Below are 19,408 nucleotides of genomic sequence, written 5' to 3' on the forward strand. Positions count from 1 at the left end.
CAGACTTAACACTCGTTTTCCATTCTTCACACCGATTAAGCCGTCATTTCAAATTTAGGCTTAGTTGGGAATGTGTCCGTTTTGGTCAAAGCGGCGCTTTTTAACGAAAGAAGGGGAATGCCCCATAAAAAATACTTGCTAGTTCGAGGATACTCCTGTTGCTACTTGATATTTGGGAATGTCGACCATAGATGGTGTTAGTGTTCAGGCTAAATGTGAGGTACGATAATTTTTGTTGATTTTTCTTCCAAGAGTTCTGTCTGTTTGTCTGTGTTAATAGTGTGATTCTTTTATATTTAGCTGAAAAATCAGCGTCTGTTTGTAAGCTCAAACACCTCGATTTGAATAAAGTGTTTGTTTATTGTACCGTAACTGGTTATAATAACAATGGTAGCATCGCAAGACGTCATGTAGGTGGCCATCAAATGATTGCAACGTCACCTGAGATGCTGCTATATAGAATCAATAGGGTCGTTGCACTAGTCCCGTAATTATCCTGTACTCTAATAAAGGCCTGCCAAGTCTAGTCGATAAAGAAAGGTTAAGTTTTTAAGGACGTTTAGATCAATGGTTTCACAAGCCATAAAAATTCCAAAAGGTGCATGATCTTATACGGAAGCAGCAACCAGCAACAAGTTAAAGTGATGGAGTTGCTTAACTTGAGCGAAAGCGGTTAATTTCCGCACGTCGTGTTTTTTGACGGGATCGGTTTGTCACCAGGAAGCTGCGCCCGCAACAAATAAGGGTTTGAACCGCTGTAAGCGTGGATCGACAATTGATCCAATTGATTTAATTGAACCTAGTGTTAAACTAAATGCGACATATCGGCAAAATTTTCTGGCGGCTGGCTGCTTTGAAGTTGTAGACAGACAAACATTTCGATTGTATGTAGACCATGGACGTTTCAACAAAACTCGGCACCGTTTCACAGAGTGCGAGTGAACCAAAAATTGCTGAAAAATACCGTTCCGAACTTTATTTCGAGTTTCTTCAATTCCTCAATCATCATGCTATCATGCTTTATTCTCCAGAGACTACGGTGGGCCGACCAAGTCACAAGAATGCCAGATGACTGTGCGGCTAAATCTGTTCGCTTCAATAACCCCATCAACGCCACGAATAGAGGGGTTCCAACGTGCTAGATAGCTCAACTAGGTTGATGCCTATTTGCGAGTCCCGAGACGCTCAACGAATTGGTAACGGTCGGGTATCCCAGGACCAAATGCAATGGAGACAATCTCATGATTTAGCACGAGCTACCTCGGCTCTATGCTGCTAGAGGAGAAGTAATGCTACCAGCAAGGGGTTTCATTGACCTTGGGATCGTAATCTGGTGGAGGTGAAGCACTATTTTAACTGTCGTGACATGAAACAAACTAGGAAGGTAATTAGAAGCCGAGCCGTGCCAAACCTTATAATAAGCAATTCAATAATTAAGGGGCTCTAATTATCGAAAAAGCGTAGGAAGCATGCTCTGGCGGGAGTTGTGGGTTCGCATCCGGTTGTAGTCTCAGGTTATAGCTTGGTTCGAACCATGCACCTTCCAGCATTGGACAACTTGTTCAGCGTAGCTACCTCGTTGATAATAAATAAATAAATTGTGGAACGATGTTACATGCGGCACTGTTTTTCGTGACCTTAAACATCACGGCATAAAAAGAGAATTTGTATACTATACACTAAAAAGATTTGTCGAGACGGAATCTGTTAAAAACAATAAAAAAAACGGAAGAAAACGATTCGTGAAGCTGGTGGTGTGATAAAAAAAAACTTTGATACGACCGAATATACAATCCGGTACGACAATAGGTGAAAAAAATGATTCGATACGATGACAAACAATATAATAAATGACAAATAAATATAATAAACGGCAAAATCGTCAATATAAATTATTTTGAAGCGTGCTATTTGGAAACGTTTTTATGATTTTCCATTAAGCAGTTTTTTTATCATGTCTTATCTTGTGCAAAAAAAGAAACGTGCGGGTTAAATACCTCTGTGGATTGTGGCATAGAATATGCCCTATCCCAGCATCAGAGCATACCTCGCGCAATACGCCATGTCGGCAGTGATACGTTGTGCTACCGTCACTACGGTATGAACAGTTCGGTACGTCGTCGTGTAGACGATCATCGGTATCGTCTAGATTCCAACCGCGTTCATAGACCTGACCGCTGAGCACAATCCAGTCGTTTGCAGTTAGTTAAACAACCAAGACTTCGGCGATTCTCTGTGACTAGTACCTAATTTGGTGTTGCACAGATCCATCGCCGCTTGAACGTTGAGTAGTACCGTCGATCTTTCTAAACGCGAACGAGATCTGCAGATGAACGTTGGGCAGGAATCCGCGACGCAGGTTATCAGCACCACATCAAGCTCCACTGTATGTGTCAATGTATGTGCCAAGGACCATGCTGCTTCCGACCCGACTGCCCTGAGTGTTAGTAGAGCAGTGACTTTCAAGTGCACCAACTGCGATCTGCGCATCACCATGGCTCCCACCGGCAGTCTCCGAGTAGCGAAGCGCTCGACTACCTCATCAACACAACTGAAATTTTCCAACCAACGCTCTCCGTGTGTACCGCAACAAGCCTGAGCAGATCAGTATCCTTGGAAAAATTACCATCCATCATGGATCCTAAACCCCTTTTTATCGTGACCTGAAACGCTTGCTCTGCCCAAGCAAAAACCATCGAGCTTGCTAATTTTGTTCGCGAGCACAAGGTCGATGTGGGTCCAACTAATTGACGTAAAAAGTTGTTCACAGATTATGAGCGAAAGGCAGTGAATAGCTCCGTGCAAGTCAATTTAGGAGAGAAAGGAGTGTTAATTCGACTCTGCCAACTGCCGACTTGCCAACACGCCAGACTAAAAACGGAGATTAACCTTTCGTTACTCGCGCTGTTGTATTTTGTACAACACATGTAGATTTTTGGATGCCATTTTGTTTTAAAGTAACAGATCGATGTCAAACCAAAATGTATTCTTCAATAAACTTATTATGAACAAAATGACATAATTATTCAATACATTAATGCTTTAAACTGTTCAGCAACATAGATGAGCATAAACCGAAATCGCAGAAACGATGCAAGCGACGTGTGAGGGGTACCGCATTTGGTCCCTACTGGAATTTTCTCTAATTTCTTCATAAGGGAAAATGGTTTCTGTATACAGCAAAGCTATTCAGCAGTTGATGGTCATTCCGCAGGTGTGCAGAAGTTCATAATTTCGTGACTTCATGGTGATTTCGTGGCGCTAGTGTATGGGTTAGTTTTCTGAATGTGTTCTATCTACGAAATCTCTTTATTTTTAAGATCCTGTGTCCAGAAAATGTTTTAGTGGATCAAAAATGTTAGGCTGATGAACGGAATTATCCAATTTTCAAACTATATGTCATTACTGTGCAAAAAAATTTTCTAAACATCCTGCCCAAGTAAATCAAAACACCCATCAGTCGTACTTTCTAACCACAGATGCCATAGATGCCAACAGCAGAAATATTATCATACTTTATGTGATAAGATGTTTAATGTGAAAAATATCTAAGAAAACAGGATAACGGCTTGAAAAAAAATTAATCAATAGAATGCTACATCATTTAGAAACGATAAAAGGATCTTTCCGAATGCAGCAACTTGTGTATGGCCGCAATTGTAAGATGTATAATTTACAGCGGGTTTTGGCGCCGCCTGGTGACAAACTTGTAAAATGCAATCCCCCAAACGAAAGATCTTAACCTACTGATTAACTTTGGTGAAGACAGTAACTTTCTATATAGCCAGGATTCCGAGATATTTCGAGATAAAGAGTGTTGTACAAAATACAACGCGCGAGTATCCGTGTTACAAAAGTTGGCGCCAGTAACGGAAGGTTAAGATGAATGGGTCACAAATCTATACGTCAATAACCAGATATATGGTGGGAAGAGGCTCAAGAAAAAACAAAGTTCACCTGCCAAGCACAGTAACTATGCTGCAATAGGAGAAGGAGTGCTACCAACTAAGGGTGACCCTGGGATCGTAATCTGGTGGAGGTGAAGGACTATTTTAACTGTCGTGACATGACTATACTCAAAATATTCTGCACATAATTAATAGTAAATTTCCATATGGAAATCTACATGATTATCATGTGCCACATATAAACACAACTCGCCCAGAAAAACACATCAAAATTATACGCATATGAATAATATGTGCAAATTTTTCGCGCACACATAAATCATAAATCATAAACTGTTTGGCACGTAACGTTCATTTAATGGGCACATTGCAAAAATCTATGCATGGGACACATAGAAACTATACGACAAGTTTTCTCAGTGTAGAAAGGTAATTAGAAGCCGAGCCGTGTCTAATCTTGTAATGTGCAATTTAACAACTAAGGGAGTCTAACTAACTATCAAAAAAAAAGGAAGCCAGAAATTCGAAGCCGCATTTTGAAGTGATGGTTTATAATAAAGCAAGTTGAGATGACAGGAGGAACAGAATAAAAATTGAGCAGGATAGACAAGCTACCTTCAAGGTTGTGTATTATTCAGTTAAGCGGAATGAGTTATGGAAGATTATTTATGTCACTGGTAGCTCGGGTGTTAGTTTTGAACCCGTCGAACACTTTGGAAACGACTTATAAATTCGCTACGGGATCTTTAAGCGTCGGCAAGAAAATAAATATCAGATTTACAAGTTTACATAAGAAAAATTCACTTTTTTAAAATCCATATGCTTTAAGACATCTCAAACCCACCCTAATCGCTAACCAACACAACTTGACGATCGTACAGAATGTTTTGAACCAAATCCATATGATTACTACTACAGTTGCGTATAGCAACTGCTGAAAATCCGCATCGCCTCCTATGCGATCACAGAGCAGCGAGCCACAGCACAACAGAGGCAACAGAAAGCGCAAATCGTCAATCGGCGATACGAAGCTAATTACCCAAACAAACCTACATAATATAAACAAACAGTGAAACAATTCACACACCATCCAAGTTCAATTCTGCGAAAAATATACAAACCGTTTAACCGGATCGGAATCGGACGAAACAACACGAGCGTCCAAAGGCCGGCTGTGCAAATGTCAGCAAGTCAAGCGTGAACCGCTTCCAGCTGTAGCTCTCTCGATTACTCGAGTCGTTTTCTGTTTTTTACACTTTTACAAAAACGATGATAATATCACGTACGACAACGAAATTACACTGCACAGGAAAACTCCCTGGGCTACACGGTAAATGTCAAATCACTGTCACTGCGTTACTGGGAGAACATGAAGGCAACAAAAAAAAAAATTTGGAACGAATAAGAGCACGGAAACATAATGGCCGATTTTACCCTAATCTTTATCTTTCAAACTTCTTTCTTTCTTTCTTTAGCTTATGCTTTCATGTTTTGTTATTCACTTGCTCGCTTTACTTAGGTTGAACTGGTGCACACAGTCAGCAAACAAAGGCGGAAACCGGTTCTGCTTCTTTTCTGAGGCTGTAAGTTTCTTACAAACTTCCACTTGCATTGGTCACCGCTCAACAGGCATCTTTCTCCGTCAGGGTCTCTCCTGTGGTGTACCTTGACCTTCGATTCGATGAGCAAACATTTGGATCCATCAACCATGCACGGTTGATTGACACTTATGTCGAAACATTGGATTGACAGTAGGTTAGACGTTAGACAAACCGAACAGAACGGAAGACATCCCCCGAGTATTTGTGGCACGTTTCACAGCCGAGGGATGCCCCTGGAACTGGTTTTTTACGTGATTTCACTCACACCAGATGTGTGTGAAGTCCAAGTGGACAGCTGTTTGTGCAGAAACCCCGGCCGCCCGATGGATTTTCAGGGCCACGCGACTTTCGTGCGAATCGAGTTCATCAAACGACTGTCAATCGTGCACAATCACAATGGCGTCGCTGTTCAAAGTGCTAATTCATGCTACTAAATGACTGTTTAAAGTTTTTGGGTGAAAATTTTGAAAATGTTAATTTCATGTTTTACATATTATTCAAGGTTTTCTTTCAATGAATATTGAATTCGAAACTGGATGAAAGTAAGTTCAATGGATTTACTCCCATTTGAAGGCGCTTCGTGACTATGAGTAGGTAATAACAGACTCATGTGAACGTTCATCGAATGACTATTGATTTCATTTGCAAAATTAATGAGCAGCTATCCGATATCGGCATAATACCTACTCATTTCTCGCTTCGTTCCATGTAGCCAGTTATTGCTACTACTTTGTAAACAATCACGGAATGCATCACTTGTGTATTATAGATAGACAGACAGACAGTAGTCAATCGTTCATCTGTTTCGCACGCTCCAACGCTAGGCTTTCAGTGAAGCACGTGCTCGGTGGGAGGCCACAATCAGTTGGGTGGAGGGGTTCTGGACGCGGCTGCCTGGCTGGGACAACGCGTTTGGAAATTAGTAGCTATATTTACAGCAACTGGTTTCCTCCAGGCTTGCCCTGATGTGTGACATGCATGGATTTGTGGAACTTTTTTCGTGATCCCCCCCTTGTTCACTGTCACTGTCAATAACGGCTATTTATAGCCTGCCATGAGCCGTTTGTTTATTCAGATGTACCATCATTTGTGAACACGCCGCCAGACAAAAATGTGCTCGGCTAAAGCCGCCAATATGTGTTGTAATGAAGTGATCCGAATATGTAGTGTACCGAAATTGGCACGATGCTCTGAAATTTGCTGATCCGAGTGCAAACAGACGAATATAAAAATTACAGCTGTCCTAAAATAAGATAACAATAGGTCGTGAAATTCGAACGGTTGAATACATAGTCAAGCGTACTACAGTAATGACCCGATTTTGTCACCCCCATGATGAATTTAGGGGTGACAAAAACGGAACAGTGACAAAATCGGGTATTTTTTCAATTTCTATTTTTTTGCAGATAACTTAGAACAAACTACATATATTTCATTCTGATCACTTTTAGGACATTTCGCACTTCCATCTACCTCTCTGTGGACATTTGTCACCTGTTCACAGCAGTCCCCCAGGTATGGAAACACGCGTTTTTTAATTGCGCCGAAATGGTTGATCATAGTGGTTAACTATGTTCATAGAAATTTCATAGCGTAAAAAGCTCTTTCTTTTGGTATGAACGATTCTTTGATTAACCCCCCTAAAAGTAAGATAGAAAATTTATTTTTCAAGCAGTAAGAGATAGAGCAAAACAATGTTCTACAAAATTTTTGAGAAGATGATTGTAAAGAACTTTGTCAAAGAAAGTGACCTTCTAGCTATTATAGTTGTGGAGATAAGAAACAACTTTTGTGAAAACTCCACGATAATCAACACAGTTCTTTTCACAGTGTTTTAACACATTTGACATGTTTCAAAATGATTTTCAAACTAAGCTTTTGATAAATCAAAAACGTGACAAAATCGGGTAAAAAACGTGACAAAATCGGGGGTGACAAAATCGGGTCAAAAACGTGACAAAATCGGGGGTGACAAAATCGGGGGTGACAAAATCGGGGAGTGATAAAATCGGGGAGTGACAAAATCGGGTTACCACTGTATTCGACAGTTCCGCAACATCGCCGATATGAGTGGTGTGAAATGAGCACCAATATAATGTGCTGTAGGCAGATTTTACTTTTAATGGGTCCATAAACTCCGATGACGTTATTTACAAGTCAACTAATTTATTCCGAAAAATTCATTTATTTTTCAGGAGAGGAAAAACCTCATTCGGTACCTATAATTAGAAGTGACGCTGCTCCATAAAATGTAACATGTAAAACAAACGCAATCACGTGTCTTGTATATGCGGGTTTAATTGGTTTGACAGTGGTAAACCATCGAACCACTGCTAGTGAAGCAGTTCAAAACACTGTTAACAATTTAAACAATTTGATTCTAAACCAATACACAAAGCACAGCAATTTTTTTCTTTTTCGCCACTTTATTATTGTTTAGTGATAAACATTTCACGACAGCGTTATTTTCGGTTCTTGGCTAACGATTAACCAGACAGACGATACGTTCCTTAACTCAGCCGCCCGCTTCGAATCAGACGCTGTCGTGAACCGTTCCTAACCTCTATACTGCACGCGCTCACCAGGTTGAGGAAACGTCAACAGCCCGCCACTAATATGAAAACCGACGCTAAGGGTGACGAGGCTATTCCTCTTAGCAAACAACTCAGCATTTGCATGAGTGCCTGCTTTCCTATCGGCATACGATCTCAATGTCCACCGGAGCTGGTTTACCCGACCTGCACCAAGGTTGTTCGTAGCCCGGTTGGGTGAGATAGCAATTGCTGGTTAAGAGGCTGAGGTCTGAGGACCACAATGGAGTCTATTTTAGACTTAAAGGTACGCCGAGTACCAACTGGACGCATTATCCAGCCGTTCATTCCCCTGGTGTTCAATGATCCACGCTTTCCGCTTCACGACTTGTTCTACCCTAAAGATACTATAATTTTGTTTCTTCTACCATTTCCTTCGTCGATTGGAAAGACTTATTATTAGTAGATTCCGTATATTTCATTACTTCCGATTCTTTAAACCAAATAGATTTAAAAATTTTTCATTTCACCATTAATTTCGTTTTCTTATTTTGTTATGTTGATACAGTAAAGATTTGTATAACGCGGTATAAAGATGTGTATAACTCGGTGGGTGGTACTGTACGCCCATCGCGATATCTCAGCTGTCCGTTAACCAATAAAGTTGATTTTTGGTACACGTACATTGTTAGCATGTGGTATAACCTAGTCAACTTCAACCAAAAATCAACTTTATTAGTTAACTAGCTGACCCGACAAACTTCGTATTGCCACAAATTAACCTGTGTTGTACATAAATCATGAATCTCGGATGATCTTTGTCACAATCTCGAGTTTTGCAAGCCCCCCAGTGGGCGGCGCTTCCGACGGCGGGTCACCGGCAACACTCGCGACCGTCTCGTCCTGAATGATCTAGTGTTACTATAGATAGTTTTTGTGGTCTTGTATTGACTAATGTTTTATGGAAGAGTCTCGAATTTCTCGAGTTCGATTAGTTTTTGAGTTTTGCAAAACATTCTGTTTTATTTGTATGAGAGTCCATATCTCCCTACCACAGGGGTGAGAGGTCTCTAACTATCGTAAAATAAATTCAAGACTCCAAAATCTCCCACATGCCAAATTTGGTTCCACTTGCTTGATTAGTTCTCAAGTTATAAGGAAATTTGAATTTCATTTGTATGGGAGCTCCCCTCTTAAAAGGGGAAGGGGTCGTAATTAACCATAGAAAAAATTTCTGCCATCTAAAACTCCCACATGCCAAATTTGGTTCCATTTGATTGATTAGTTCTCGAGATAAGAGGAAATTTGCATTTCAGTTGTATGGAAGCTCACCCTCTTAAAGGGGAGATGGGCCATAACTCGCTTTCTAAAGAAGAGAGGGGTCTCAATTCACCATAGAAAAAAATCTTGCGTCCAAAACCACTTACATGTCAAATTTGGTTCCATTTGCTTGATTAGTTCTCGAGTTATGAGGAAATTTGTTTTTCATTTGTATGAGAGCCCCCCCTTTTAGAAAGGTAAGGGGTCCTAATTCATCATAGAAAAAATGGTTGCCTCCAAAAACACCCAAATGCCAGATATGGTTCCATTTGCTTGATTAGTTCTCGAATTATGAGGAAATTTGTATTTCATTTGAGTAGAAGCACCCCCTCTTAAAGTTGGGAGGGGTCCTAATTCACCATAGAAAATATTTTTGCCTCCAGAAACCTCCACATGCCAAATTTGGTTCTATTTGCTTGATTAGTTCTCGAGTTATGAGGAAATTTGTATTTCATTTGTATAGGAGCCCCCCCCCTTCTAAAGTGAGGAGGGGTCCCAATTCATCATAGAAAAAAATTTTGTTTCCAAAAACACCCACGTGTCAAATTTGGTTCCATTTGCTTGATTAGTTCTCGAGTTATGAGAAAATTTGTATTTCGTTTGTATAGGAGCCCCCCCTCTTAAAGTGGGGAGGGGTCCTTATTTACCATAGAAAATATTCTTGCCCTCGAAAACTTTCACATGCCAAATTTTGTTCCATTTGCTTGATTAGTTCTTCAGGTATGAGGAAATTTGTATTTCATGTGTATAGGATCCCCCCCTCCTAAAACGGGGAGGGGTCCCAATTCATCATAGAAAAAAATTTTGTCTCCAAAAACACCCACATGCCAAATTTGGTTCCATTTGCTTAATTACTTCTCGAGTTATGAGGAAAATTGTGTTTCTTTGGTACAGGAGCCCCCCCTCCTAAAGTGGGGAGGGGTCCTAATTTACAATAGAAAATATTCTTGCCCTCGAAAACCTTCACATGCCAAATTTGGTTCCATTTGCTTGATTAGTTCTCGAGTTATGAGGAAATTTGTATGGAAGCCCCCCCTTTTAAAGAGGAGAGGAGTTATAATTCCCCTTATAAAGAGGGGAGGGGTCTCAATTTACCATAGAATAAATTCTTGTCACCGAAAACACCCACATGCCAAATTTTGTTCTATTTGCTTGATTAGTTGTCGAGTTATGCAGAAATTTGTGTTTCATTTGCATGGGAGCCCCCCCTCTTAGTGGGGGGAGGGGTTTCTAACCATCACTAAAACCTTTCCTGGCCCCAAAAAACCTCTAAATGCATATTTTCATGCCGATTGGTTCAGTAGTTTTCGATTCTATAAGGAACATACGGACAGACAGACAGACAGACAGACAGAAATCCTTCTTTATAGGTATAGATGGACAGCTGAGATATCGCGATGGGCGTACAGTACCACCCACCGCGTTATACAAATCTTTACTGTATATCAATTACTACTAACACTTTAACGTGGGCGCAAAAGAAACGGCAAATAACAAAATTGTTTCACAAATCGATTAAAATTACAATTTGCAAAATTGCAAATTTAAAATTTACCCACAGGGAAATTTAGAATTTACCCACAGGATGCAATAACATGAGAACGACGGGCAGGGCTGTAGCCAGAAATTTTTCTTAGGGGGGGGAGGTATAAAAAAATTAAAATAGCCTAACCTTAAGCAGTTTATTCAGGAAATGGGAGATTATTTTCAATTATCATAAGTTATTTAGTTTTATACTCCGGGTTCTTCATTTGACAAAAAAATCTAATTGATATAAAAGAAGGTACACTCAAGTCTTTTTTTACACGGTTTGTTTTTTTCGATTACTCGAAAACGGTGCAGTTAAGTAACTATTTACAATCTACGTGAGGAATGTCGAGCTACTCCCAAAGGTATTGAGAAATAAATGAATGGTCTCTAAGTTACCCCGTTCTTAATACTCAAAAAACCAAACCGTGTAAAAAAAGTACTTGAGTGTAAATGTTGAAATTGCGCCTCCCAGTTGACATCGTGGTACGTTGTATATTCAAATCTTGACTGGGAGAGACTATTACAATCAATAGGATCAAGACCCTTCCAGGCACGGCACAAGTCGAGACAAGTTGACAGCTTAACCTGCATGCTTTTCAACATCACCCTTGAGAAGATGATCCGGCAAGCAAAATCGAAACGAGAGACTCCATTTTCAGTGAAGGTAACAAACATTCTTGGCTACGCAGATGACTTTGATATTGTAGGCCGAAACTTCACAACGGCGGAGGCTAGTAGGATTGCGCTAAAAGTAAATGCGTCACAGACTAAATACATGGTTGATAGAGGCTCAAAGAGACGAACGTACACTTTTCGTGGACGGTAATCGCTGGGATTGCTGGTGGCCGCGGTTAACACAAATAAGGAGATCTTGCGGCGCATTTAAGCAGAAAATCTTTGCCCTTCGCAAAACGCTTCCATCCACTAGCAAACGATAGCCACCGTACGATGCTGACAAAGTACATAACCCTTATTAAACCGGTCGTTTTTATGAATTTGACGATACTCACGGAGGACATTCCCGCACTTGCTGACGATATTCGACGGAGCAAAAGCTGGAAGCGGAGAGCGGCGGAAGTACACTAGAACTTTTTTTACGTCCATTTATTTTACGTGAATTCCTTTTGCGTCAATATTTTTGCATAAGGAATTTAAATTAATGTCGTCTCGTTTTACGTCCAAAATTTGAATTAACGTCCACCCTTTTACGACCGATTGCTCATACGTCCCATAATCTGATGGACATCTGATGAAGCATACGGTAAACTACGGTGGACCGGACAGTCATAAGGAAAACGGTTCTATTTAACAACCCCACGGGCACCCAAAACAGAGTCTTGCGTCGTGTCAGTCTTATCTTAATAGTCTTGCAATTTGCGCCTTCTGAAACGGCTGGGAAATAGGCGACGAGTAACCTAAGATTGAGTAGCATACAGCCGACCAGTTGAAACAGCACGAGGTCTATGCTACTGACGACGACAACGAGGATCGTACAACCAGTCCCGTAAATTTTTCGGTGCTCTAAGCAATTCGAAGCAGAAATCTCAAGCTTCAAAATGTAGAATAAATTTTCGTCTGGGGGGGGTTTGAACCCCCACAATCCCCTCCGTCGCTACGCCCATAACGACTGGGTTTAAGAAAAAAGTTTATATGTGTAAATTTGTTCAAAAATATGCGTAGAATTTAATTGTGTTTGAGTTTTACAAAAAAAGTAAAATTTTTATATGTTTGAAAAATTTGTCTAATTTCCAAATTTTAAAAAAATCCGAAAGAGTGTCCATCGATAGTTCTTCACCAGATTTTAGGGCATAATTTAAGTTATCTTTTAAAAAAAAATAGGCAAATCGGAGAGGATGTTTTTGAGTTTGATAAGTATCGAACTACCAGTAATAGTATTATTTGATAAGTATCAAACTTATACCAAAATCTGCAAAAATAATGGAATAATTTGAGTTTCCACTACTAATGGTACGTTTACCCTAATTGATAACGGGTGGCAACTAAAATTTTGGAATTTTTTCGCGGCCCTTGTGCTCAACAACAAGCGAGCTCAGAGAGAAATTAAAGTATGTATGTGTTAGCTCTCTCTCTCTCTCTCTCTCTCTCCTCTATTTGTTAATATTTTTTGTTTTGTTTATGCTTGCCCAGTTTTGCTAAAAATGGAGTCAAAACAAAAAGCATTTCGGGAGCGTGCTGTACAATTCTACGAACTGCAACAGAAATCTCGCCAAAAAGTATGCGGTACAACATTTAAACAGCAAATATGTTGCGGCTTCGACATCCTTAGATATCCTAAGATGCCCAACAACTATTCACAAGCAAGGTAGTGGAAGAGCAGCCAAAATTATGGACGCAGAAGGACATCGTTCTCTTTCTCGTTTCTTCAACAACAAGCCCTCTGGTTTGGCTATCAATTAAGATGCACCAGACGAATGTTTGGATAAAATTTTGATCCCGTTTCTGCAAAAACATCATGCAGATGGACAATACGTGTTTTGGCCGGATAGAGCATCATCGCATTACGCCAAAAAAAACACAATCGTTCCTGAATCCCATTTCGCTCCCAATTGTACCCAAAAACCACGACCCGAAAAATGTGTGTCAGTGCACCCAATCGAAGATTTTTTCGGAATTTTCAGTTCCTTGGTGTACAAAAATAACTAGAGTGCCAGGAAATGCAACAGGTTGATTGGTAGAATCAAGAGATGCATTCGAAAAGTTGACATAACGGCCGTACAACGCTTCTGTTTCGACGTCAAACGAAAGCTTCGCCGAACAGCCGATTACGGACCGTTTTCAACTGTACACTAATTTTTTTTCAACAATGGATAATGTATCTTTAATTTAGGTAAATCAGATCTTCTTCATCTATCTTTGTCTTTTTTTGAGAGCTTGAGAAAAAAATTCCAAAATTTTAGTTACCACCCGTTATTATATGATTTTTATCATGGTTTTTTTCTTTTTAGATTTTAAATTTGCAATAACTCAAGAACGGCTGGGCCTAAGAAAAAAGTTTATATGACATAATTTGTTTCAAATAATGCGTAGAATTTGATTTTGTTTGAATTTTACCAAAAACTGCAGAATTTGGATATTTTTGAAATTTCAAAGATTTAAAAAAAAAATCCGAGTGTCCATCGATAGTTCTTCACCAGATTTTAGGGCATAATTTAAGCTATCTTTAAAAAAATGCAAATCGGAAGGGGATGGTTTTGAGCTAATTGACATTTTATAATTTTTATCATGGTTTTGATCAGTTTTTTCTTTCAGTATAATTTTTTTCTAAAAATACACTTAATTTCCTACAACTTTCCCGTTGACGCCATTTTGATCAAATAAGTAGTTTTCTCATTTCTAAATACGCCCTTTTGAAAAGTTACTCTTGGCGGAAAAAATCAAGTTTGATAAAAAAATAGTCGAGTTAGATCGTTTTGCTAGTTGATCTGGAATTGCTCCTTATTGACTAATGTTTTATGGAAGAGTCTAAAATTTCTCGAGTTCGATTAGTTTTTGAGTTACGCAAAAATATCTGTTTTATTTGTATGAGAGTCCTTATCCCACTACCACAGGGGTGAGGTCAAACCATCATAAAACAAATTCATGCCTCTAAAATCCCCCACATGCCAAATTTGGTTACATTTGCTTGGTTAGTTCTCGAGCTATGAGGAAATTTGTATTTCATTTGTATGGGGTTTACGAAACTGAAAAGTTATAAAAGTCTTTGCCAAGCTAGTACCAACAAAACAAAAAAAAGTTTGTCCCAATACGTTGTGTAGTTTCTGAGAAAAAGGTACATAAAGTTTGAAAATCGTGGTTTTCTAGGAGCGGCGTTTTATTCCGCCGAAGTTGTTCCACGCCGCACTGGAATGCTTATGTGCATGATCGTTTTTCGACCACTTCCCGTGGTCGGATCATTACAAATTTAGTATCAAAATAAGCGGAAAAGATTGCAGAATCAAAATCTGATATAAAAAAAATAATGATTTTTTCAAAATGTTTAGTCGTTCATGGCTCCTTAATCAAAAAGAGTCAAAATAATAGAAGAAATCTGAAAAAAAAATTTCTGCTCAGTGAAAATTTTTGCACACTTACCTTTCTCTTATGTTTAAAATTTGACAAAGTGATATATCGGGCATTTGTAGAACTAATTATTATCTACAATTTTCTTAAATAAAGCTTTGCTGTATCTTTTGTAGTTACGGCGCTACAATGCTAGTAACTCATTAGTGACTAAATGAACGTTCATTTAGTTACTAAAGAGGTACTAGCATTGTAGCGCCGTAACTACAAAAGATACAGCAAAACTTTATTCGGCAAAGTTGTAGATAATGACAAGTTCTACAAATATCCCATACATCAACTTGTTAAATTTTGCTCGGCTGAGACGGTACTTGCAAATGAGTCAAAATTGAGTCAAAGTGATCGAACCATCCCTGTTGGTCGACATTTGTTTAAAACTGTAAATCGTCTGACAGTAGATGAAAACAGTACAAATGTAAGTATACAAAACGCTACAAAGTCCAAGTATAAGTGAGAGATGAGTGTGTAAAAATGTTCACTGTGCAGAAATTTTTTGCACAGGAATCTAATATGGTGCAAAAAGTGCAATATATAAATTATAAAAATTATTTTCTGTCTGTGCGACTCTTATACTGCCCATAAATGGAAGACAGTCACATCTGCAAAAACGTGCAACTACGAAAAACGCTGTTAAAGCCACGACAATTTTTCTTTAATATTGAATCGATTTTGGAAACAAATCGTCCAAATCGTCATAAAATCAGTTGAATGTACATAACAGAATACTTTTACAAACAATTGGTTCACAAGTGACCTAAAATTTGTTCCAAAATTTAGAAAAACTGCCGAAGTTACTGATATGCGTTTATTTGTGCTTGAATAAGCAAGAATAAACGCATAACAGTCACAGGTCACAGCCACAGCATGCCTTGATCCTTGCGTTGTCGGTGGCTCGGCAGTACTTTCAAGAGCACGTGTTGTTTTGATAATTCACGTGCTCGTTCAATTCAATTGTTCAAAATGTCCTTTTAGACTCAAATCTCTTCATGCCATTTTCTCCTTTTTATTGTAATTTGGTATCTTGAATTTACAGTGAGGTCCCATAACGTGTCCGAGTATGACGAATGTGATCCTGGACACTATATGTGACAATGACAACAAATGAACTATTTCAAACTAGTTTTGCAATTTCGAGTAGCGACTTAGAGAAGTCACATGTTGAATTTTAGTTAAATTCAGAAACTGATCCCCGTAGAGGTATCTGGAACATTCACGGACATGTTTAGATGTGGCCAATGTCGTCTTGAACACTTTATACGACTACCAATAGTCTAGATTTGCCGTGTATTTATAGATGTCACATGATGGGTTTGTTGTAATTCAAGGTGCTTTCATGTTCAAGTCCCATATATTCCGGAGCTTGTTCCCACTGTAACTTCGGAATCGTACATCCGATCCAAATTCTCCTCAATAGTGTTCTTCTAGGCCATAAAATCTTCCCTTTACGTAGTTGCTGCAGTCGAATCGGTCCAGGCATTTCCAAAAAACAGATACTTATTGATATATTTTCACTACTGTGACTGTTATGCGTTTATTTGTAATATGGGACTGACATAGTTTGATATTTTTTTCAATATCTTGGGAACAAACATAACTTTTTTGTTTGAAATATTGAAAGAACAGTTAATTTAAAGATGATTTCCAGGTTTATCTCAAAAGTGGTGAAAAGTCAGATGGGACTGTTATGCATTTATGGGCAGTATAGACTCGGTAGAATATAACCGATCGGCGTGAAAATTTTCAAGTAGGGGTTTTTGGGGCCGAAAAAGGTTCTTAAGATGGTTCTAGATCCCTCCCCTCTCTGGAAGGGGAGCTCCCATACAAATGAAACACAAATATCTGCATAACTCGAGAACTAATCTAGCAAATGGAACCAAATTTGGCTTGTGGAAGTTTTGGAGGCAGATTTTATTCTATAGTAGTTTGAGACCTCTCCCCCCTTTGGGAAGGGGAATTCTCATATAAATGAGTCACAAATTTCAGGGGGAAGTGAGTGACGCGGATCTGGGAGGTGATATAATTGGGAGAATTAAACAAAATTAGGTACTAAACTACCTAATACAACGGACGGCGGTAGTGTAGTTGAGAAATCATTCAAACAAAGAACGTGGATGCCCTCCTGCCATGGCCCGGTATAGTTTTGGTCTATATCGAAATTTTCCAGTTCATTTAATTAATCGTTCTTTGCATCAGACACTTCCTTCGTTTCCAAAACAAATTTCAACCAAGCATCGTAGAGCCGATGGAGAAAATCACGGATAACTATATCTGCAATGAGTCTATACCAATACGATAAATCTATAGAAACTGCACTACACTGCTTAGTAATGGTAATTAAGAAATCGCTCAAATATCAAGAGACGGCACTTTGTGCATTTCTTGATATAGAAGGCGCTTTCGATAACACGTCCTTCGCGTCAATTAATAAGGCACTCTGTCAAAAGAGAATCAACTGCACTACAATGAGTTAGATTCAAACAATGTTCTCGTCTCGAGCAGAGAGATTACAGCATCATTAGGAGATACGTCGGTCACGCCTTCGGTGATCAAAGGATGTCCACAGGAAAAAGTTCTTTTCCCCCTGCCGGTGGTGCCGGTGGCCGACGCAATCCTTCACAAGCTGTCACAGCTTGGTTATGAGACCATTGCTTACGCCGACGACGTTGTACTTATCGTTAGAGGAAAGTTTGACGCAGTTTTGTCAAGTCGCTTGAAAGGAACTCTTAGCGCCACCATGTTATGGTGCTCAAAAGACGGAATTAATGTAAACCTTGCCAAAATAGTTGTTATATCATTCACTAGGCGAAGGAAACATACCATTACTCCCCCTATACTGAATGGTGTTGGCAAAACCTGGGGATTAAAACCTCAACTAGCCCTTTGGTCATATACTACTATTCCACGGCCTAGGATAACCTACGCTGCAGTGGTATGGTGGCCAAAGGTGATTGAGATGACAGCCCAAGCCAAACTAAACAAAGTTCAGCGACTGGCCTGCCTATCAATTACCAGTGCCATGCGTACAACATCTACTGCAGCCATGGAGGCAATGCTACGCTTACAGCCGTTGATGCAACCGTTCATGTGAAAAAGGAAGCAGAACTCGTCGCACTATACGGTTGCAAAGGAGTAAAACTATACAAATTGGTCATCTTCGCATACTTCCGGAGTTCAATCTAACACCCTTAGTAACTTCAGTCTACGACTGCATGGAAGCCAGGCCCAACATGGACGTTCCATATGAGGTGATTGAAACAGATCGCTCAATGTGGAATAATGAAGGGCCCGATCTTCCATCTGGAACCATCTGCTTTTTTACAGATGGTTCAAAAATGGGGGCCTGCATAGGCTCCGAAATCTACGGACCCGGCATAAGGGAAACTATCTCATTAGGAAAATGGCCCACCTTTTTTCAACCAGAAGTATATGCAATGTGCATCTGTGCAACAATATGCTTAAAACGAACATGCAGGCATGCGAAAATCGGCATCTTCACGGACAGCCAAGTACCTCCACTGGCACACAATTCCGCCAAATGCGTGTCCAAATTAGTTTGGGGGTGCAGCACAGCATTGAGGGAGCTCTCCCGCCAAAACAAAGTTTAATCGGAATCGTGGGCAATGAATTTGCTGACAACCTAGCAAGACAAGGATCGGCTCAGTAATTTATTGGCCCTGAACCGTTTCTGGGCACCTCAAGATCCGCCGTGAAAGGCGAACTGATGACATGGGAAAAGCTAGAAATAGTGTCCCGTTGGAATCAAACACAGGGTTGTAGACAAGCTAAACAGTTTATCTACCCAAACCCTGCAGTAGCTAAAAAACTGCTCCATTTAACTCGTAGTGAACTACGCACAATCACGGGACTCCTAACAGGACACAGCTCTTTATCATTTAAAGAATATCGGCAAGGTATCATTCGACACCTGCCGCTTTTGTAACTCTGAACCTGAAAGTTCAGCGCATCTGCTCTGCAACTGCTGGGCTCTTGCATTATCAAAGCACAACTTCTTAGGAAGTTTCCTTCTTACTCCATATCAGGTATGGAGCCTAAATCCCAAAACGGTCATTGGCTTTATAAACCATGTAGTACCGAATTGGGGCACAGGATTACAACTATTCCGCTAAACTCCATCAATGGGTATGAGCGATCCGTAAACTGTGTACAGCAATCGGGGCCTGCCACAAAAGACGATCATTGAGACTGTCGCAGTGGCCTTTTAACCCAATGCCCTTCTGGCATACAAAAAAAAGAGGTAGCAAATGTGCAAGGAAAATGAATAAGGCACCCAGGTGAACATGACACCCAGGTTCAAGGCCCAGTCCTATAGCAGAGGTAACATTTATAATAAGTATTTCAAAAAAACATCTTCCTTCAAATAAATAAATAAAGGGGGGAGACCCCTTGAGAAGCAGTAAAATTAACTCGTCTATTTTAA

General features: G+C 39.7%; 1 protein-coding gene across 3 annotated transcripts in view; it reads right to left on the reverse strand.

Annotated features, from left to right (window-relative positions):
• LOC128732804 (uncharacterized) overlaps positions 1-19,408 on the reverse strand; it is a 126,550-nt gene that overhangs the window by 84,913 nt on the left and 22,229 nt on the right. Inside the window, exon 1 of one of the 3 annotated variants that reach the window (XM_053826202.1) lies at positions 5,030-5,199. The exons of the other annotated variants lie outside the window; for them this stretch is intronic. The gene's annotated coding sequence lies outside the window, so the exon portion shown is untranslated. Of the gene's footprint in view, positions 1-5,029; positions 5,200-19,408 lie in introns of those variants that run through there. 3 annotated transcript variants of the gene reach the window in all.

The sequence above is a fragment of the Sabethes cyaneus genome, chromosome 1 (assembly GCF_943734655.1).
Source record: "Sabethes cyaneus chromosome 1, idSabCyanKW18_F2, whole genome shotgun sequence".
In the NCBI taxonomy this organism is placed as follows: Eukaryota; Metazoa; Arthropoda; class Insecta; order Diptera; family Culicidae; genus Sabethes; species Sabethes cyaneus.